At 39.4% G+C, this 23,623-nt stretch overlaps 1 long non-coding RNA gene across 1 annotated transcript in view; it reads left to right on the forward strand.

Moving 5' to 3' along the window:
* The window catches only part of LOC146439354 (uncharacterized), a 33,859-nt gene extending 18,511 nt beyond the window's left edge, over positions 1-15,348 (forward strand). The window contains exons 2-3 of the long non-coding RNA XR_014850767.1: positions 13,068-13,192; positions 14,010-15,348. This is a non-coding gene — a long non-coding RNA (uncharacterized LOC146439354). The remainder of the gene's footprint in view (positions 1-13,067; positions 13,193-14,009) is intronic.
* The last annotated feature ends 8,275 nt before the right edge of the window (positions 15,349-23,623 follow it).

The raw sequence follows: 23,623 nt of genomic DNA on the forward strand, positions 1-23,623 counted from the left end.
CAACCATGATAAAGTTTTTTGTTCAGCTGAGATCACCTAGCTTTTACAAAGCTTAATTTGAATTTAGACAGGCACCAACTAGGATTAGTATGTTGGTTAAAAGAATGGGATGGATTAAACATTTCCTTGTTATTCCTTACAAAGAGATAAAAATATCTTGATTTCTGTAGCCTGGTTGGCATATGCCTATAAGGAGATAGGACAAGTATTTGTAAAAGAATTGGAGGATTATGTATCAGGGAGGGGAAAATTTTATATAAAAGGATAATATTAGTCCCAGACTAAGTGTTTATTATCTAGTTAATTTAGGTCAGAAACTGGAAGGTTCTTGAACACTCATAGATTGATGCTCCAAACAGGACTGGAAGGAGAGATGAGTTTAAATTGTTGGGAGATTAAGCGTGATAAGCCCAATGGAAGGGATTGTGTAACTAATTTGGAGAATTCCTGAAGATAAGAATCCATGTGTAACTGCTATGTTCAAAAGGAAACCAGATCACTGCTTGCCCTGTATTTATTTTTTGGTAATCCTGTGCTAAGACTTCTGCCCCTTTCTTGTAGGGATCAGCAGAGATTTGTCCCCCTAAACTACGTAACAAACTTTGTTAAGCAGTTTTCCTGCTGATTGAAGGGGTCTAGCACAGCAGCAATGCCTTCAGTCTCTCTTTTGCTGTCTTCTGTCTAAGGCTGTTTTTTCTGCAGCAGTTTCTTAGGTCCTTATTTGGCTATCAGTATTGGGTAGGTATTGTGTGGAAAGTGGGCACCTGGACATCTGTTGTGTGATTTCCTGGGGCTGCAGGAAGCCTTGCTGGAGGATCTGTACCCCAGTTCTTCATTCCTGCTAAAGAGAGAGTTGCTGGTTTCTTTTTCCATCAGAAGGTGTTGGAAATTGAATAGTGTTCTCCCATCCTCTGTTTACACAGACAGTTTGTGTCTTTAAAGGCTATTTATTTTTTTGTTTTGAACATTTCACAGACACATTGCTGTTTACTCAAAGAAAGGCCTGGAGGACAACTGAGTACTTTCCATGCTATACTGACTGAACCCAAGTTTGTTTTGCCTCTGTTGTTCCTCCTTTCTGGTGCATAAAAAAGTATCATGGGAGAGAAGCACTTTCTGGATACCTTGAATATTCCTTGTGCCACCGTATTATGGCAGAGCTCTGTATGCAAGAGACACAACAGCAAGGAGAGATCCTCCTGCTTAGGCTGTACAGTCAAGGAGCAGTGCTATTTACTTTTTTTCTCTCATACTTTTGGCACAGGTAAAATAGCTATGAAATTTCAGATGGTAGCAGTCATACCTTTATCTATCCGTTCACTTTGCTCAATAGTGCACAGTTAATTCCTTCTTTCCCCTCTAGTTTGCTGTTTCAAAACACTTGCTGTGTAGCCAGCTACTGTGTGGTTTAAGCTGAGGAATAAAAACACACTGCCAGCTGCAAGGTCTTCTTGCTGTACTTTTCCTTGTGACCTTTAACAAATTCAGACCATTGTTGTTGTGCACAGAATCCAGCAAGGCTATAATCACCATTAAAGAGGGTGGTTGGTTTAAGTTTACTTTGGGTTTAACTATTTTAAGGCAGACGGGAAAAATATTTACAGTGGGGGTTTTTTTGGTTGGGTTTTTTTTTTTGTTGTTGCTGTTTTTTGGGACAGGAATAATCTTTTCTGTTTACATTTGTGGAGTAAGAAGAGCCAGGCCCATGCAGTGACTCCTGTGCCACAGTACATGACTATTTGTGTCCTTACTTTTCTCACCCCCATCCAATTGACCAGTGGATAAGCAAGTTCCATCTGATTGAGTGAGATCTCTAAATAGTTAGGAACCATTGCAGTAGGAAAAAAATTTCTTCTGAGCTGCAGAAATCTAGTTCCCTGACATCTTGCATCCTACATCCCAACTTTCTGCCAGTAAAAATAAATTAAAAAAAAATTAAAAAATCCTCTCCACATTTAACAGTTGCATCTTTTCTGAGGCCTCCACCAGTAGGTTTTTTTCCCTTTTCACTGTTCCCTGCCTTTCTCCTTGCTGCATACACACTGTCATCTTCCTCCAAACTTGTGCATGGGCAAAAGGCACTGTGTGTGATGCCCAGTTCTGAGCACTGTGTCCTCCCTGACAGGACTCAACAGGGAGCTGCTGATTGCTGATTCCTGTCGCAGCATTTCCATTCACAGGGAAATTTGCTGGTATTTTTTATCATCATGCAAATCTCCTACAACACTATAGGAATTTGGAACCTCAATCCATCTGTCAAATGTGGCTAAAACTGCCTGTTGTGTTTGGAAACCATTAGGAAATGCAAAGCTGGACAGATGTACAGCACTATTCTATAAAGCTAATTTAATTAGCAAAGTACCCTAAGAAGACTGGATTTCCAGTTGCAATGGGTACAGACAGATATGTATTCCTACCCAGATCATAGAACATTAGCTCTGAAGATGTGCTGTTACATGCATTCTGCAAACAGATAATTGGCGAGGGAGAAGGAGGAAGGAGAGGGATGTTTGTATCATTTCATGGCAGGTAACCATGTCATTCATACCACACCTGGGTGTTTCTGACTTTGTTGCTCACACAAGTGCTAATGAAATACTTTGTGGTAAAAAAAAAAAAAGAAAAAGAAAAAGAAATGAAAAAAAAAAGAGCTTGGAAACCCAGTATCCAAAGGGTTTCAAAACTTTATTGTATGTGCCAAATATTTCCAGCTGTTATTGCCTTCCACTTATTTCCCACAGCATCTTGGCCTGGGTCTGCTAGTGATCTTTCTTCGTTGATGGCATGAGATGTTAGCTGAGCCAATGTTTATGCTGCTCAGAAAGATATTCCTCAAGCCTTACTTCATTAAGGATTTTAAAGCTTGTTAACCTGTTTATCTTCAAAGAATGGAAGCTTTTAATGCTAAATAAAGTGGATGGCATATATACAGATTTTGATAATGAGTACAATTGGATATCAGACTCCAGTCTGTGTTATAAACTAGGAGCCATCACACATTCTTCAGTTGCTTCTTCCTGAGAGGGGGGAGATCAGACTGCAAACAAGGGTGTCTGAAGCAGCATTACATCTGCTCACTCTAACCCAGTGAGAGTTTCTAATGTACAGCTCCTTTAAAAGAAAACAGTTGCTAAGATATTCGATAGTGGAAAATTTGGGGGTAGCTTGCTATAAGCTTCTGTGATCATCCATGGATTGCCTTGTGGCATAGCATAATTTTGTGAGTGGTTTAATTTAATTAAATCTAGATCAACAAGTGATATCTTGGATATTGTGGAATCAGCTGCTTTCTATCATGAGACTTTAGAAAGTCCTATATGCAAAGCAGTTGCAAAATCAGTTTAAATTTTCTTATATATCAGTCTACTGTGCTTTCTGAAAGACTTGATGTCAAGCTGCTTAAGTCACTCAAAACCAGTGCCTGGTTGATCGACTGCTCTTTGTTGTTTTGGCTTTGAAATATTCATTAGAATGGAAGGAAGTTTTTGCTTTTATTTTCCACCGTTCACATTGGTGCTGCTTGCATTTTATATTTCATTCTGTTTTGGTGATGAAAACATCCTGCATGGTTGTTAATTGTTGTAAACATTTACCCAGCACTTCTCAGTTGCTAATGGAATTAATCTCTCTAATGCTGGGTAAGTGTTATGTGTATTTTAGAGCTCAAGAGTGTTGATGAGACATACCTAAGGCCTTAAAGTGTGTCAGTAGTGTAGATGAGAATTTAATTTGAGAACATTTCTATGACTCACTAGTTAATGTGCAGCAGCAGTGTCAGTCTGTGGGTTTGTGTATGAGCCAGGATTTGTACTATTACAGAGATTGCATCTTTCTTATTGTTCTAAAGCAGCTCTTTCAGGTTGTGTTCATTTTTCTTTGAGAAGTGGATATTTTTGAAAGCTTGCTTCTATATCATGAAAATGTTAAATTTAATTGAAAGGGAGTTTGATTTGCAGCTAAAGCAAACCATTAACTGTTTTGACATCAGCCCTAGAATTTAGATTCCAAAAGGTGAAAATCCCCTCTCCTTCTCCCACTGACGGAACACCGAGAGTGTTCTCTTTTTCACTTCCCTGTCTGTAGGGACCTCCAGAACCAGCTTGTATTGCTGAACCTTGGGGTGTCCCTCAGTCCTGCCCAGCAGAGCTACAGACAGCACAGCTGGGAGGAATCCCACATCCCATCCTGTGTGATAAAGCATTCTCAGAGTGAATGGAGCAGGGGCTGAACAGCACAGGCAGATTCTGCCCTGAAGACCTCTTTGCACTCCAATTCACACAGGTATGACCCTGCTTTTTCCAGGAAGATGAGAAAAACACTCTTGTTTTATTCCACAACTGACAGGATCTCCATGCAGAAAAGTTGTCACTTGCTTGTTGCCAGCAGCTCAGAGCTGGGAGAACAGAGCATAAGGCACCATAAATAGCAGCTCAGGGGGTACAAGGTTGCTGTAGTTCATTTTGCATTCAATGGTTGTGTTTCTGTTACTTCGGCTTCCTGAGCCAGGAATGCTACTGGGTCTTCACTCACAGCCTGGATTTAAGTGTGCAGGACTATTGCTGCGATTTGGTTTGGGGCTTTTTCCCTCCACAGATACACTTCATATTGATTCACTCTTTCAGAATTCAAGGTAGAACTAAAAATCTGCTGAAAGAGATACACAGGGTAGCCAGGGGGGAAATAATTTTCCACTCACATATTCCTTGTTCCTCTCTTTTTCCCTCATCACCATGTCCAGATGTTGCCAAATGAAACTTAGAGCTCAAAAATGTAGAGGTCGAGTTTTGTAGCTGAACACCTCGTGTAAAGGCTATTTATTTGAGTGAGGTAACAATGCCAACTAGTGGTCAGATCCTTCACAGAGAAGAGACTTCGTATTCTAGCGAAGAAAAAAAACAGTAAAAATGTATGTAAATCATAACAGCTTTTGTGACAATCTCAGCAGTCAGCTAGGGAAAAGACTGTAATTACTGATTTTGTTTAATAGGACATTTCAATTAGTAACATAACAAGTGTATAATTAGGTTAACAATACACTGTCCTTGGACCATGCATTAGTACACTGTTACACTTTTCTTTTTTCCAAAATTACTTCATCCCACTCATAATCTGATCACCTGTGCTAATGGTTCCAAAACAAAAAAAAAGCAATGTGTATTATCTCCATCTTGTTTTACAACAGTATCTGTGTTCTTCTTTTCTAAAACATAAATGTGCATTTGGGCTTGAATAACCCACTCTGGCTTCTGTTTGAAAGTCCATGGTTATTCTAATAACAAGGGATAATCTTCCAACATCACTAAAGGCTTTTTTCTTTCTCTTCTTCAGTCTTAGGCTTAAATGTAAATCAACATATCAAAGTTGATGAGGTGCTCTGCCACAAGTTGCTCTTTATTTTTGTTTTTCTTCAGGACTCCTTTTGCATCAAGATAGCTAGATTTTGGGCTACATATGTAAATATTACTGGCTGTGATTTGGACACCAATATCTAATTTAATTATCATCTGTATATATTAAAGAGGTAAAACTGTAAAGAAGCTATTTGGAATTTTCTTTTCATTTAGGTTTTTGGGGTGGTTGTTTGCCTCAGCTTTTTTTCCCCTTTCAAAACTGTGTCCTTCCTATAGTGTTCACCTAGCCCTCAATTGTTTTAGAAAACTCATGTGCTGATTAACAAGGTGATTTCATTCGATGATGTAGGGAAAGGCACCAGCTGGAAAGAGAGCTCACTGGGATCTACACACTGGTTAAAATTACAGTATATTTTTACTCTGCCTCAGCTGGATATTTTCAGAGTCTGCAGAATGCAGGTGCTGTGTCTTCAGAGTCTACATCCTGCACATCTCGCTGTGTCTGATGTTGAGGTGCACTATTCTTTAATATGCAGTATTCTTTTAGACATTCCCCAGCTTTTCTCCTGGAAATTGGCCTCACCACCTACCTACCTGACTTTTGAAAAGCTAGGTTTGCATGTGTTATCAGGTACCTATAATTATTAATTTTGCATTCATAATAATTTTGAGCATACCTGTGCCATTCATCATGTTTTATGGTTTCCTCAAATAAGAGTTACCTTATATGTTCTGTAAAATCAGCTAGTTTGTGTATGCTTCTTAATCCTTTAAATACAACACCTGTATTTTATTTTATCCAAAGGCAAGCCAGGTTCATTCCTCTGATGCTTAGTGAACTTTGGATCAATTCCTTGATCTCATGTGTTTCTCTGCAATGCTGAGATTAGGAGCTCTGATTCGCTTTGAGCTGCAGAAAAAAAGTGGGTCACACTTAAAGGAAACATTTGGGGGCCTAGTTATGGTTTGTGCTAGAGCTCCAAATCCTTCTTCCCCTTCTGGTAGGCTTCTGTACATGCTATCCTCTTTCACCAATGAATAACCTAGACAGAAAGCTCCCTTCTTCCAGCAAATCAGGTGCTGAAGCCTGCTGGCCTTTGTCTGTGAAGTTGTCCAGTGCCTGCTTATGGCACTGGTGAGTGTCACATTTGTTTGAGCATCTGAGCATCCTTGCCCAGTGTGGTTCTTCCCCTCTGCTCTCACCTCCCTAACAGGTAAGCAATGATCTTTGATCTTCAGAGAACCAGATACTCCACGGCAATCCTGAAGTTTCCCATGTGTTTTGGAGGAGTGTGAGGATGAATCCCATTCTCTGTCTCCTCTGTATCCCTACAGGGTTTTTGAGTTTCTCAGTCACTGTTCTGACTCCAGACCCTGGGGTCTTGGTTTTTCTCCTCCCACCTTGCTCGTGCAATATTGGCAAACCCAGAGGGCACACTTACAGCAGCCACACTTTGTTAATTTATTTTTTAATCTGTGACTACTTTGAAGATCATTTACTAACAACCTTCACAGAAACAGCTTTCTAGCATTACTGCTGAATTTGGAAGTCCTCCATGTTGCAAGTTTCTCAGCTATCTCAAACCTGGTTTTTTGCTTTTTCTCCACTTGACTCCAAGCCTTGTGGTTTGCATATTGCTTTTATTCTCCACTTCAATTTTATTTAATTTTAGCTCAGAGACATCAAACACTGGCTGCATTTCTGGATATATGTATTTCCTGCTTTCTTGCCCTTTGTAGCCTGAAGGCAGCCTAAGTTCATAATTGAACTACAGGCAAGATGGGAAAAAGAACTGTTTGTTCCATGAACTCAGCAGCATTAACCATTAACTATGCCTCTGTTATTTTTAATGAAGGAAGAAGGGGGGAAAGTAATAGCATCTGTCCCTCACCTGTATTGATGAGTGGCTTTTATGGAGGTAGGAAGCTAGAGAAGAGAGAGAGAAAGATGCCAGCATTGCTTTATGTGATCTTTTCCACTTCTACTCCTGGAGAAAGGATTCCAAAATTTATTTTCCCCACCCCAGTTTTTGTCTCTTTCTTTCTTTCTTTCCCTTCCCATTACCTTGAATTACCAGCAAGTTTTAAAAGAAGAGGAGGGAATAGAAAGATAAAGCAGGGCCCAATCCACCATTCTGCTCCCTACTGCAGCCTTTCCTCTTCCCTTCCTGGCAAGAAGAATGCTGCTGTCTTGCTTTTGGGGTTTTTCAGTTGCTAGGAATTCAAAATATTTGTGGCTTTCTAAAAAATAATTTTGGAAATTGCGTCAGTGCTGAGGCCCCGGGGCTGGAAATGCCAAGAGTTACCTAAGTGGAATACTTGGCAGCACAGCGTGGCACTGTGTGATAGGAGATGAACCTGGGCTGAGAGGAGCCAAGCACCAAGGGCAGCAGGAAGGCCCCTGCTGTTCCTGAGTCACAGTCAGGCAGAGCAGCAGTGCCCTGGCTGCAGAGGGCTGGTGGCTCAGCTGAACATTGGTCCCTGGTGAGAAGAAGCCCACACACAGATCTTGGTGGCAGAGGGAAAGCAGAGACTAAATGGAGAGGTGAGCAGATGAGGATCAGAAAGTTTTGACTGGTGGGAGGCAGTGGGTTTCCTGAAGAAGGACCCAAGTTGAAAGAGACCCAACCAGCTTTAACCTGTCATGCTTCCTCCTCTCAAATCTGCTGCTTTGCCACAGGAGTCTGGGCAAATGCAATTACTTTTTTTCCCCACCCTGTCCAAAACAGTCCTATCTGGTGGATTCAGAAATGAATGATGAGCAAAGTCAGGAAACAAGAAGACTTGTCGTAGGAGTCTGTAGAAAAAGAGCTCCTCACTGTCAAGTTAGTGGAAAAAACCAGAGGAGATGCCCCTCCCTCACACTGGCATAACATGCAACTCTGTGGAGTAACACACAGACCAAGGGAATCCTGCCATCTCTAGGGAAGGCTTAAGATGTTAAAATTTCTGTTTTCCTTGGCATGTGGGGAAATATTGTTTGTTGTTTTAAAATGAGTATATCAGTAGTTCCAGCAGAAGAATTTACAAATCTCATGTACAATAATGAGGAGGATAGTGTCTGTGCAAGTGACATCTATGAGAAAGAATTTGGAGCATTCAAATATGTCCCATTTGCTGTAAAAATGTAAGTTTGATAGTGTAGTGCTCTTTACAAGATATTGTAAATATATTTATATATGTAACTCGATAGAAATATGTTTATATATATATATAAAAAAATATATTATATATAAACTGTAATATATTTGGCTGCTTTGTTTCTTCTCCAGAATTTGGAAGCCTGTTGTCAGTAGAAATGACCCTTCTTCATTGAAGAGGTGTTTTGTTCTCTAAGAAAAGAATTTTACATTGTCAAGAAATCCTACTCAAGCAGAAGGGAAACTTGGGGGGTTTAACTTTTTTTCCTGTGCCAGGTGTCCTTGCTAACAGCTACACTGTAGTTTGTACATTGGGCTGACTACTTTGCTCCTTGGCACTGCCTGACATTCTGAGAAACTTTGGGTAAATATGCACAGGATTAGTCACTTCCAGTGTGAAAAAATGTTCAAGAATACACTCACAAGTATTGCTCAGTGTCTTTTGGCAACAATATACATAAAGGAATTCTCCAGTTGCCATTATAATGTCCTACAAACAAGCACTAGGCTGCTGCAGTGCAGTTATTCATACATACCTCAGGGGAAATTTTTATTGCCTGTGTTGCAAACTTTTCAAAATCCAAACCAGAAATTTCCCCTTTTGGTTCAGTTAGGTCCCCAACAGCTTGCCTCATTCTGTTTCCAAGGGTTTGGGGGGTCCAGGGCCCCATTTCCTTCTGTTCAGAGATGGAACACAAATGTGATGCACATAGGACAGCTTGGTCTGTGCTCTTCCAGATGCCTTGGAGAACAGAAGTATAATGCAGACTTGAGGGAGATGGGAGGCCAGTTTTAATTTCTCTGTTTGTTTCTTTATTTTTCATGAGGAAGTTTAAAATAGATGATTTGTAAAAGTAGAGTAAGAAAGTGAACAAAACATGAAATCTTTGCTTTGAGAAGCTTAGCCTGTGACTGTGACCTGTAAGCAAACAGCCATGGAGTTGTTGGTGTTGTACAAAGAGGAATACAAACTCCTGTGCAGAATGTTGATGAAAGTTACTGTGTGACCTCAGTACAGTACATCAAAATGTAAAGTAAGTAATTTCGTAAAGTAATACAAAAAATACTGCAAACCTTTTTCCCCATGGCTCAGTGCATAAAACCAAAGGTTTGCCTTCAAGTGCAGTCATCAGATAAGGAGTAAGAAACAGCAGCCTGTCTTGTTGATTTTACATTTTCCAACAAACTGTTAAGGCTCATTTTTCTATCCTCTTGACCTTGATTACTTCCTCTCACTGGTGCTCAGTTACATAAAATGGCATTCAGGACTGAAAAACATTGAAGCTGATATTATGCTCAAAACTATGACATGTAATTTAACTTCCTAAACAACTCAGCAAAATACCTACTTGTTAGTTTGTTTGTTTTAAAGAGCAAAACTATGAATGTCATGTTGCTTCGAATTGAGAATTTATCTAATTCAGCCGTAAATAAAAATAAAGAAAATGAAATAACTTCACCTGCAGAAGAATTTCAGGACTAATTTGTCTCTTTTCAGTGAATGTCCTCTTATCTACTGAGGACATTCAGGCTCATGTTTTGTGCTAAATCCATTCCCTCATTAAGCCTAGTATCACTTAGGTTAACGGGGTACTAAATAATCCTCTGTGCCTTTTAATAGAATTTTCCAATTCAAGAGCTTTGTGTTAGTGTAGCAAACGTTTGTGTTTCCAGCATCCCTGGAGCAAGCTGTTGCTAGAATCCAGAAATAGGGACTGAAGCTCTTGATCCAGGTCTGTGAAACAGCAAAATTACTGAAAGTTTATGTGGAGGTACCTACCCAAATGCATATTGTTCCACTTACCTTCCAAATATTTGAAAAACAACCAAGGTCAGGTAGGTGAATGCTCAAAGTAGGGGACCTGAGAGCCCCAGGAAACATTCACTGACCTCACATGCTCATCCCCTGAGAAATACCTATCTCAATATTTTGGGATAGTGGATACAAGTGAAAATCTGCATCACTAAGGTAATAAACATCTCTGCTGTAGTGCAAAATGTGGATTGGTAAAAATCTTCACTTTTTAAATATTTCTAAGTTTTTGCAAAGTAACACCTGGAAAACCAGAAGTTTTTGTTGCCAAATTCTGTCCCAATGTGCACAAACATGACTTTCATTCACCTTTTGAGGGAGGGCTATGGACTTTACTGAGTATAGAAGAAAATTGCATGGGCTTGGAGTAGGAATGATAAGTAACTATGAGTGACTTCAAGAAATTTATTACCAAGTCAGAAGTACCTGATGAGCAAAAAATGATGAGTTATCTCAAGGTTGACATGTGGAATAAATAAAGACACACTAAAAATATACATCCGTAGGATCAACACAACGTGACACAGCCAAAGAAATAGCAAAATGCTGGAAAAAAGTCAACAAAACCAGAAACGTCAGAAAGGCAACAAAAGGTATGAGAAAAAAAGGATTGGAGATTGTGAAGTCAAAATAGGACATTTATAATTATGTCAGGGACAAAAGGTCTCTCAGAGACTGCTTAAGCCAAGGGGAAGTTGTTCATGGATGCACTAGATAGTGCTGGGAAACAGAGCAGTTTCTTCACCTCAGCATGCACCCAGAAGAAAAGGGAGAGACCTGCCAGAACCAAAAAGACTGGTTTGGAACCCAAAAATTGGAAAATTCCTGAACACTGTGTCTGCCCAGAGCAGCTGACAGAAAAGTAAAATGGCTCATGAGGGCAGCCCCAGGGCAGCTGGAATTCTGCTTTACTCCTCCAATAAGGCAAAGATGGGAAGCAACAACAAGAGGACTGGCAAGAGCCAACTGCAATGTCTGTATTGTTCCAGCACAGTATGGGTCAGGGCAGCTTTTTCTTCCCTGTCTCATGCATCATGCATGGTGTGCATGAGTTCTGGTGTTTTGGTTTGCATTTGCTGGGTTTTTTACATTTAATTCCATTTAATTGTGTGTGCATGTAAAGCCTTGGATTTAATTTTAGTCCTGCTTCTGCTTGCTCTCCTTCCTGGTGGTCTCCCCTTTGTTGAAGACATTTACTGCTCTTACTAAGGCAGCAGAGTGTGCTCAGAAGATGCTGAACTTTATGCTGAGCCTCAGCATCCCCATTTGTTCAGGCTCTGTGTTTACTCAAAAGCTCTGGGGCTCAAATAAACAAGGTGATATTACATTTATAAATAAAACTGTGCATGACTAACCCATGCATCTGATGGCAGAAAATAAGGTGACATTTGAGGCTGCAAAGCTCATAGTCACCAAATGAAAAAGGTTAATGAAATCACACGGGGCAAGAGAGATTATTATTACTGCCTCTCCTGGACCATCATCTGTGAAGAACATGATAACAGAATACTCTGTTTAACCATGGGATAGGTATGCTTCAGGCATGGATAAAGGGAACCTGTGTTTTTTTCTGCTTGTACACAAGCCCTGGTTTGGGGAAAGCACAGGTAGCACCACACAGAGGCAAACAGTCATTAAGTGTGCTGGGGATGCTGCAGTCCCCAGACCCTTCTTGATGGTGGCAGGAAAGCAAAGGCATTAAGGCTTCCATTAGCTGTACAGCACGAGCTTCTGCTCACTGGATACCCTCTCTCTGACCCTGAGGTCTGCTAAATCTGAAAGATATTTAATTCCATGACTTACTGAGAATGTCCACTTTATTCCATAACTGAGCTGGTCTAACTTTTCTGATTACTGAGTCTTTAGTGAGCAAGGCCAATCTCAGAAAAAAGGGGCTAAACTGACTGTTTCTATGCTTTCTGAACATCTTTTCCCTGGAAATTAGAACAAGATTCTTTGAGACATGAAGTCTAAATTGCTGCTCTCTGACACTTGTTTGGCAATTGAGAAGGGCAGGATTCAAAACAGCATCTTAGAGGTGAAAGGCTACATATCCTGTTAGTGGGAAAAATCATCTACAAAAGCAATGGTATTTGTCAAGAGGCTAGAGAATATCTGACATCAGGAAAGGCCTTTGTGAAGTCCACCATAGTAACAGAAATGTATTCACCTTGATTTAAATCATTCTTTTTACAGTGAAATCTAAAAATGGAGCAAGGATGGTTATAACTTAAATGCAGGAACTGTGACAAATAACAATTTATATGAGGAAATGGAAGTACCAGAGGGATTGGGTTCCAAGGCAAACTTGGCTTGTGAAAAGGATATGAAGTTAAGTAATGGTCAAATAAACCAGGGCCTTTTTTTGTTTGTTTTTGTTTATGTTGTGTTGTTTTGTTTTGTTTTCAATATCGCTTAAAAAAATAGCGACAAAAAGGAGAGCAGAAGTAAGGGTCTGACATTCAAGAAAGGCCTGCTTGTGGTTAATATACCAAAGAAATTGCTGAACAATTTATCCCTCCCTGTGAAATTATTTCCTCTAGGATGTTGTTAAGATCATGAAAACATGTGAATTATTGATTACTTTTCCTCTGAATCAAACCTGCAGGAATGCAGGAATGCAGGAATGAAAAGCTAATATAAGTGATCCTGTTAGATGAGGGACATTTTCTGAATTTTTGCTCGAACCATTTCACTTTTAATACTTACTGGGTCTGTTCTGTTTGTTTGTTTTTCTTTCCTTGCTATGCTTTTCTCTTGCAGAACAATAACAAGTCAACTAAATTGCACTCTGGTGAGGATTTCTCCAAAGAAGTCTGAACTGCTGTAGCTTAAATGTAGATGAGCTGGAGAAGAGAAACAAACTGCATCTTTCCTAGTGCTACTTGGTTGGTACCAAATGACTCCACAGTCATTCTGTCACTCTTTCCATTAGGCTCCAGCTGGGAAGTTGTATGTGCACAAGGGGTCAGGCAGTTTGCTGATCTTGCTTTTTTACTCTGAAATCATAGCCCTCCTGCTCCATTCAACAAAGATGGTCAGGAGTTCCTGGAGCAATTTTCCAAATAAAAGATACTTTTTTTGTTAGCCAAATATATTGCAAGAATGTTTCATCAGAAGATGTTTCCTGTAGTGTGGTAATTTTGATTAACATGCTGAGAGAGACCTGCAAAGAAGCAGATGCTGGCTAGGCACAGACTGCATCACTTTGTCCCATGAGGTGACCCAGTAGAACTAATGTAGAAGTCACAGTCTCTGGTAAAGCTGCCCATTGAGATCAAAGCTTGCCATGAATCAAGCAGGGCTGGGATTTGAATGAGAGATTTTTCTTTGTTTATTTCCTTCCCTTTCCCATGTAAATGCTCTAATTATTTTAAAGCATTTCTTTTGCTTTTTTTTTTCTCCAAAAATAATCTCATCTTCCATTTAAATACTACTGAGTTTGTCCCCATATAGAAAAGGAAAATCTCTATGAGATCAGAAGTTTCATATTTTTTTACTAAGTTTTAGTGATAGTCGTTATAGATGTGGATCAGAAGGAGATCCACATTTGGGTCTTCAAGCTTCTACCTGAATCTTCATCCCAACAGATAACTCAGTTAATTTATTAAATGTAGGTATTTTTAAATGAAGGAATAATGTCATCAGCACAACATGAACTGCCTTTACCTTGCTCCCCTCTTTGACCTCTAGCATTTTCCCTAGGTAGCATATGGTAACAAAATGAGCTGAACATGGAAACCTCAACCCATCTGACAACGTGCGTGGGGGACAGCAATGCATTGGAACATTCCTTTGCAGGTTTTGGGAGTGCTTTCAGGGAGAAAATCCCCAAGAACTCCCTACTACCCATTCTGTTTTTTCAGCAAAGCAACTTCCCTTCCTTACATCCTTGCCTTCCTAAAGTTCGAGAAGAATTTCCTCTTTAGCAAGCTCGTGGTTCCGGATCTGTACAACTGAAGGTGCTCAGGGTTTTCCCCACCTGCCCAGCAGCAGCAGCCTGACTGCGGCTCTGCCCTGCAGATTCCCGGGAGAAGGGAGAGGAGTCCTGCAAACCCTCCGCTCCCAACAACGCCTGTCTGCTACCACCTAGTGGACTTGGAGAGGTGTGAGAACACAGACTAGTGCGGAGGTGGATGTCAGGAACAGGGAAAGAACGTGGGAACTGCGTACAGAAACCTCCCCTGGTTTCAATTTGCTGTTGCAGGGCCCAGATCCTGCATGAACAGACAGAGTTATAATGAACAACATAAGCACTGTCAGGTAGAAGTGGCCTTGGAAGCGTCATGGCCCTGCTAAATGCTGAGGAGGGGATGGGAGGACCAAGAGAATGTGGATTTCATTTTTCTTCAGTCAGCAAAGACTGGAGAACAAGAAAACATAAGACAACAGGAAAGAGAATCAGCTCACCTGTGAAGGGAAGCTGAGGTGGTAATATGGCAACTAAAACCAGGCCCAAATTGGCACAGCTCTGGAGATCAGGCACAAGTTCGTCTGGATATTATAAAGCCTGCAGGTAGTGATGCACAGGAAATACAACTGTAGTGCAGAGGCCATTCTGTTCAATCTCCTGGGCATTTTTTCCAGAAATAAACACTGAACTGAGCAACCCTATGAGACTTAGCATTAGGCCCATATTTTCCATGAGGAATACTGGGCCAGAGCACTAATGATTTTTAGGTACCAGCTGATGCCTACAGAGAGCCTGGTCAGTTCTGTCCTGGTGATTCCCCATTGCTTTTGTTGGTTTACTGCATGCTAACTGATCTGGGAAATGACATGAAGAAAAAGCAATGCTGGGATAATTATGTGTTTGTTCTCCCAGTAAAAATCCTAGTATTTCATGTACATTATCCATGTTTACATCTCATTTCTCTCCTGAAAATCACAAGAACATGAATTCTTGTTCAAGAACATGAATGAGTACTAATACACAATGTTTTAAAACCATGGCCAGCAGAACACCTTCTTTTAATGAATACAGAAGAAATCTTTCCTAGAATTTCAATCTAAAATGTTGATATTAAGCATTAAAAAACAAAAAAAAAAAAAAAAAAGAGAGAGGGAGGACAGAAAGAGAGAGAGAGAGAGGACAGAATACTTACAAAATTTCATTTGGAAAGAAAAAGCAGTAGTTGGAAAAAATCTGCGATTGAACTCTGAAATCCATTTAATGAAACAGACCTCAAATATAAAGGAAGACCTAATCCATTTTTGGCTTAATACATAACATGAAGTTTTTAAAGTAAAGGATTTTCTTGGTATTGGTCCAGAGCTCCATTTTCAGTATCCCATGGTCTGGAGACACACATGCTCTTGTGTAAATCACAATATTATAAATCAAATATAATTAGCTCTCTTCATGCATGTGTAGGAATTAAAAGCAACTATCAGCTCAAGTCTACAGCAAATAAGTCAACTTCCATAAGTACATAAATGAAGCTCCTGTGATTTTACATTTATTTTAGAACTTACTTAATCCAGAACCAAAATGATATGTCCATCACAGAAGGGAAGCAGGAATTATATAGAGAGGGAGTACATATTAATTTAATTCAAATTGTACCTCAGCCCCTAACCATAGAAATAAATCTCTTCAGTCCTCTGTATTCAGTCCACAGCTATGTCCTTGGGAGCTCAGTGTCAGAATCACCTGTGTCTACAGCAGGCGAGATGTAATCCCAATTGTGCAGCTGTATGAATTAAAGAAGTGAAGATTAAACCTGTTTGGCTCTTTGGCTCATCAGTCAGAGAGTGGGTTTTAGAAAACAGATGTTGAAATTTAGTGTGCATGTGATAAAAAACACGTTTATTGAAAGAAAAGGTGTATTTTGAAAGGTGAATCTTATCTCACATGAGCTCACATGAGCAGAAGTCATATATTTAAAATTTCAGTTCTTTTTATATCCCAAAACACAAACTAGTCTGAATTGCAGACTATAACAGTCATTTGCAAAGCAACAAATAGAAATAAATCACAAGGCAGTCCCAGTCTTCCTAACATGAAATGCAATTTTTGAACAGTCAGCTTTTTCCCAGTCAAGATAAAATCAGTGAGATTAGCAAAAAAAATCTTTAAGGTAATCATCTAAAATGACAGCAGAGGGTGCTGTCATTTCTCCTTCTGCTCACTGTGTCATGAGTGAATCCATGGCTCTCTTGCCACTTGAGTTGCTACTCTAAAGAATCTTAAAAAAAACCAAAAACAAACAACCTAGCAAATTTTGAAATTCAGCGAAATTTTTCTGGAAGGGAATTAGGGACCACAAATAGAGGAAGACAATATACACTGGTATGTATTTAAGGCCACAATTCCACTTCAAAATGTGAAGGCTCTGCTGCAAGTACTTTGATTGTACAAAACTAATATGTGGGCAGTTTTGCTGCTGTCTGTTTATATTTCATTTAGAAGCATAAATGTCAGACCTTTTAATCTGCAAATATTTCTCTCTCATGAATTCATGCCTTATCTGCCACATATTGCTGTCATTATTGGACTGCTCAAACAGAAATGATAGGATAATCTTGTCAAATGTTTGCAATGTCCTGCCTATGAAAGCCACTTAGTCATCCTTTGGAAGAACTGACGAAAGAATGCACTGCATCCTTTCCTGCCCTCCAAGATAAATAAACAATAATAAACGATCTAGAAATGGTCCTCAGTGTTTTCTGCCATCTGAAATCTCTACTTAACCAGTACACATGAAGCACGGTTTTCTTGGACTTGTCTTTTCTCCCCCCTTCCTTTCATAGCTTGGTTGCTCACACCATGGCCTATGAGGCCACAGTCAAGAGAAATATTGAAACTCTGGTTAAGTCTGACTGCAGAGAGAACCCAGGCAGGAGGTTACATGCTGAACATGCTGCAATGCTGAGTGCCCCTCATGGTTAACACAAAAATGCCAAAATGCAGTTTATGGTTTCTAAACCTACCAGAGGCAGGATGAACTCTCCACATTCTCTTATTGTGCTGGAACAGCCAGACCCAGTTCTGAGCTTCACTTGCCATAAATTTCGAGACACAGCCCCATTCCAGATTGTCTTTAATCTATAAGAAGCTAATCTTGTTTAGGTCTCAATTGTCCTCCTCATGCAATTTATGTTATTTTAGAATGCATAAGGTGTAAGATTTGTGAGGCATCCCTACAGCATAAAAAACAGAATAAATCTACCAGGCTTGCCATGGTTAAAAGAAAAAAAAGGAAAAAAAAGAAAAAAAACTTGCAAAGTTGTTGTTATGTCAGTTTAGTTTCAAGGGAAGTAATGTGAAAATCTTTCGTATGAAGCCCACAGGTCTCATCAAGCAGAGAGCAAGGTATGAGCTCAGTTCAGTCCATCAGGAGATGTAATCCCAACCCCAGGGCAGTCCTGGAAAAGTTCCCACTGATTTCAGTGGGGTCAGGTTTTAACACCACAGGGTCACATCACTTCAGGAAAACTCAGGATCTGGCTAGGTGTCTCTGTTTCTTTCAGACCCACTGGAGTGTCTTCTGCCTCACCTCTGCCATTCTCACGAGTTCCCTTGTTCTCATCTCCTACCTGTGTATTCCTCTAGTCTCACCTACTGGGCTTTACACCTGGGATATTGTATCTTCATCTCTAATGAGAGGAGGCTGCTGTTGAGTCTCTGTTTGATGTAATGACTGATATGTGTTTTTTCTGGGCTCACAGTCAGACTCAAGACAGGGAAATAAGCTCAATTCAAAGTGGAACCTAGAGGAAGACTGAGGATTTTCCACTTTTGGGAATGCCAGAGGTAGGCATTATGTACTGGATTCTGAGGTATTGAATGGATTTTTTGCAAGTAAGGGCTGGCAGTGTGTTTAAATCAAAGATTTATTAATCTGTTCCAAGAGCCTAAATTGCCTTTCGATAGTTTTCAGTAGTTAGCAAAGGCTGTATTTCTGCAAGTGTTTTGTGGATTCAAGACTTTCTTATATCTTGCTTCTCTTTGTGTTTTGTTTTATATAGGTTTTTCTTCCAGATCTTTATTCCATTTATTAGAACAAATACTGGCATGAAAAATACTCTCACAGTAAATTAGACTGTATTAAATTTAACTTAAAAAGCAAGGAACTCCCATTATGAAAGAGTTCTGAGCTGCTTTGCAATTTTACAATGGTTGTATCCATCTGGCTTCTTGCGTTTTCTTTATAATCATGAAGATAAATTTGTTGGTATTTTCTTAACAAATTAAAAGTCATCAATTGGGGGTAAGATCCAAAATAGCATGTAATCACCTAGAGCAGAGCTGAAATTTAATTAGACCCTTACATACAGATCACTTACAGTCTGGACTCTGATTCAATTCAAAATTACAGTTATTAGATGCGACATAAATAGAGCAGGTACAGTCACCTAGACATGGGTGAGGGGATGGGACAGAATTTGGATTGCATGGTTGTAATCCAAGATAGCCACACACAAAATCTTTGCCCTATGGAATAGACACTCTTTGTTCTTGGGTGCTTTTGCTGTCATGCTAACTAGCAGGGCATCCTCATGTCCTATTTTTGATGAAATTAGGGATTCTCAAACCACTCATCTCTAGGGGTGGTAAATTGCGCTGGTACATGGCAGAGATATCTGATAGCTCTGGATTCAACACAGAGCATTAAAAAATAATCACCATTTGCATTAAAAATGAATGAGTGCTAGGGGAACTCTGTACTTGTGGTGATGCCCACACTTTGTATGATGTATCACAGCAGGACCATTTCCTCCATGAGCACCAGGTTTTTCTCAGGTGATTCTGATGATGCCCCAGCTTTGACTTATTTCATGGGTGGGATATAAAGCTTACTACTCTTGCCTTTCTCTCAGGATTCTCAAACCCATAAAAATTCTTTCCATAACTAGAAGATGAATTTAGGGATTAAATTCATTACCAGTGTACCCACTTTTTATTTGTGTGTGCCATCCAGCAACTTTCACTGGTGAACCCCAACACAACCTTTATGTATTACCAAAGGCAGCTTGGAGCTCAAATCTTCTGTTGCAAATGACAATCAGTTATTTTTACTATTCTAAATCAGTTTGGAAATATAATATGTTTAAATATCGATTTGGAAAAGCATTTTCCTGGGTCATGCTGAAGGGCTCATTCTCTTGGTGTACTGTCTAGTTTATTCCTGTCATTGAAAGCATTAGGGAAGGCCTTGTCCCTAAAGTTTCTCATTTATCAGCTGTGATCTGACTGAACAGTTTCACTTCTGGTGGTAAACATTATAAATATTCCCAAATCCAGTTTTAGGTGTTGGGGCTATATGGAGATAATGAGGAGGAGAAATTGCCAAAAAGAGTAAACTGATAATATTTCCACACAACCCAACAGACTGCCAGAAGTAATAGTTTGGACTTCTGTTCTGTAGATTATGTGGAGATATACCTAATCAACTATTTTATCCTAGGTAAGCTCATTTCTTTCATTTAGAGCCCAGGAGGAAGAGGAATGCCATGATATCTCCTTCCTTCATCTTGTAGTCTGCTGAATAATTTGTGGTAATTCAGAAATAGCTCCAAGCCCTTGCACCTGGTATACCTATCTCAAGGGCACAGCTGAAGTCTCACCCCTGTTTGAACTGTTTATAGGGAAATTATATGTATCAGCAAGAGCCTGAGGTTCCAACCAGCTGGCCGGAATGCTCACTGACAACTGCAATGATAGAGCAGCCCTTCTGGATGATGATTTGTCCTATCATATAGGGCAGAGGCTTGAAGGCCTCTTTTGAGAAAAGCCTTTATTCACCTTCTAGAATATAGAATTTTCTACATTTTAAACTGCAATGGATTTAAAGGAAAAAGATGTGGAACTAGAGCTCAGATCTACCATGGGTTTTAAGAACTTGTCTGACAGTCTTTTCATTTCACTTTTCCTGTCTGGCAAGATGCTATTAGAACATCTGGGTTCTGTTGTGGTTAAGTGCTATACAAACCTAGAATAAAAAATATTCACTCCAAGCCCAAAGAGCTGTATTTCCAATTTCATGAAAGTACTTTGATAATTAATTTACAATTTTTTTTTTTTCAAGAAAAGGTTTGAGATGAGAAGACTGATTAAAGCCAGAATAATGTTGACAGACAGGAGAGACAAATCAGGCTTCTTTTCACTTAAGTTATGAGGAATATCAAGTGGCAAATGCCTCTTTTCCCACCCTAGCTATATGATAAAAATCAAAAGGCAGTATTCTGAACTTCTGAAGTTTTAAAACAGTTTTGAAAACTTTTACTTTGGAATCAGATCAAAGTTATGAACATGGCAAAACAATCCCACCTAGAGTGCTCATTCGGTGTTATCTTCCAAAAGCAGTAAAATAGCTCATCTCCCTTTTCTGTTACAATGATTTCACTAAATATCTGACATTTATAGCTGCCACTGAACTAGTGAGGGATTTTTTTCTCTGTTTTTCCTCAAACTGAAGTTTCCCATGAAATGATGAGGAACATCTGAGAATTGTGACAGAAATATTAATAACTCTGCTTTGTCCAATTTTAAATATGTTTAAATATACAGCATTTCAGCATAAAAAGCAGGAACATAAGTGCTAGTGTCTCAGATTCTTTTAGCATGCAGTGCTGAATATACAAATGTACACATTCCAAAACCACACAAAGATGAAAATTTACAATTCAGAAGCTAAATGAGTTCAATAAAAAGACAGAAAAAAATTTCTTTATGCCTAATGGCAAAGTATCCTGATACTGCTATCCTAGGAAGGAAAATTAATTACCATTTTTTACAAAGGAAGCAGCTCTTCTTTGTAGTTTAGAACTGATTAGTAAATGGATATGCAGAAAGCTCTCTGAAATTAGACAAATATGAATCTGTGCACTTCAATCTATTTTATACAAGTTCTGCAAGACCTCAACAACTAGAGCTAATGCTCCCTCAGCTCCATTGAACTAATTAAGCTAGGTCATTATATTAATAATAGGTTGCCCTTCTGTATGCATTTATGGCACTTAGCAAGTCAGTGTGAGTGTGAATGCTTATCTCATGAAGGAGAGAGCTCCTGACAATGAATTACATTAATCCATCAAGAGAATTAATGTGGCTTGATTACTGTTGATATCCGAAAAAGCTGGCATACACGAACAGACGTCTGCAGCTGTAGGAATCAAGCAGCAACACTCCAAACCTCTCAGCAAGGCCCCGAGGCTGTGCTATTGAGCCAAGAGGTGTCTGACACCAAGACCTGGTGACAGGCTGCTGATATACATGCAAAGGGTGTAGTACATGCACAGGATCTGAATGTTGCTATCAATGCCAGGTTAACTCAGATGGGTTGATATTTTGCCACAAATAGTTCTAATGCCATCTGTCATGTAAAAATGTCATCTAATTAGTTTTAAGTTGTCTTCCTTCCTTAAGGAGCGTGAAAGAGTGGACACTTCACAAAATTAATTAGGAAAAACTCTGCAGTCACCACCCCAAAAATATCAAATTGACTGCACTTTGGGCATGGCTTTGACAGCTTTCTTGTTCTGTCAATTCTTTCACCTCCTTCAGTTCACTTGCTGGTAGAGTGCCATAGACAAAGTTCCTTATGGCTTGGAACCTTAGTTCCTTAAGCTGCTGATAACTGGCTGAGAACAGAATGCAATGATTCTTCTCTGTCATAAATATTAAAATATAACAAAAAGTTGATTGCTGGGATAGAGGAAAAGGTTTTAAAATTGCTGAAGTGGAAACTTATAAAGAGCAAAGCGTTTTTTTCTTGGCAGAGAGAAATATGCATGTGAGCTGCTTTGCATTATGATTTAGTATGAAAAAATGTAAAAAAAAAAAAAAAACCAACATAAGTTTTTAAAGTGATCTTACTACTGCCTTCTAAAAGTTAACAGGCAGTTCCAGAATTTCCTTTATAAAGAATGCAGCTCTAGAGATCTATCAATAGCACCCAACATTTTTGATTTATCATTGGCTGTGGCAAAGGGGAGAAAGACTTGACTCGTAGTCTCACACCTACAAACCCACTATATTCAATTTGTTTTTCTCATAAATAGAGAAAGGCATGAAGTGATTCAAGTCCCATAGAAGTCTTCTTCAGCCTCTCCATGTCCCCTCTGCCCCCCAACCACAGGCTGAGAAGCCAAAGATTAAGCTTGGTGAACTGCCAAGAACTTTTGTAGGCACTGGAGTAGGGAACAAATTGTCCATATGGTTTGTTAAACAAACAAACAAAATGAAATGTCTATACAATTAAGATATTTGCTTAAAATAGGATATGTTGAAGTAATTGAAGACTTTATGGATACAAATTTGTTTAGGTATTTATTTGCAGTGTACCACTAATTTACAGATGAAGCTATTGGAGTGCTCTTAAGCTTCAAAGGCATGATTCATGGCACTCAGCTATGTGTTTCCTAACAATACATGGCAATTTAGGTAGCCATAAATATCTATTTGGATGCATAACAGCAAATACACACTAAACCTGGTAAATCTTCAGTAAACATGGGAACCACTGGGTGCAGCTTGCAAAGGTGATATTTTATATATTAGTCACATATAACTATTTGTTTGACTAATGAAGTCTACAGAAAAAGGAGCTATTTCTATGAACAGTAGAACAAGAGGAAGGAAAAGAAATCAAAATAAAAGAATGTCCTGTGCAGGCTATCTTAAAACATTTTTGACTGTTATTTCAAAATCAAATTTCCACAAATAAAGAGAAAAATTTCATTCGTTGCTGCGCTTCCTGCAAAGTCGGAAGGTTAAAAGAAAGTCATTTTGTAACCAAGCATAAAATAGGCATTTGAAAAATGATTTAGCTGGGAAAAAACACAATTTTTTCCACATTAAGATAACTTAAGAACACCCAAATTGATTTTTATTAGACTTCTCATATTCACTTCTGAGCTGACACATGCATGAGACATTCAGCCCCAAAGGTCACTTCTGAAATGGCTATAAGTAACTGGAAACAGCACTGCAGGATGAAATGATGGCTCATTGCTGACTATTACTGCTGGAGAGTGATAGATATTTTACTCCTGAGGCTAAGAGACAGAATCTGTAAATAAATTTTTATTTCCTGGCAGTGCCGAGAGCTGAAACATGATGTGATAGAGCCGGTTTTCCCAATTTCATTATTTGATTTAAAGAGAGTGTGGGATGGATGCTGGCAAGGCCTGTGGGGCTGTGTTGGAGGGAGCCCACCACAGGCTTTTTTCCAGGGCTGGCAGAGGGTGGCACAGGGCGACCCTGGCTCCTGACACCACAGTGAATGGCCAAGCCCAGGGCAGTGTCCTCTTCCTCCTCATCCTCCTCCTCGTCCTGTTCCACGCTGCCCGGCCTCAGCTGCTCAGCTCTCTGC

Source organism: Lichenostomus cassidix, chromosome 3 (genome assembly GCF_008360975.1).
Source record: "Lichenostomus cassidix isolate B80296 chromosome 3, HeHo_3.0, whole genome shotgun sequence".
NCBI lineage: Eukaryota > Metazoa > Chordata > Aves > Passeriformes > Meliphagidae > Lichenostomus > Lichenostomus cassidix.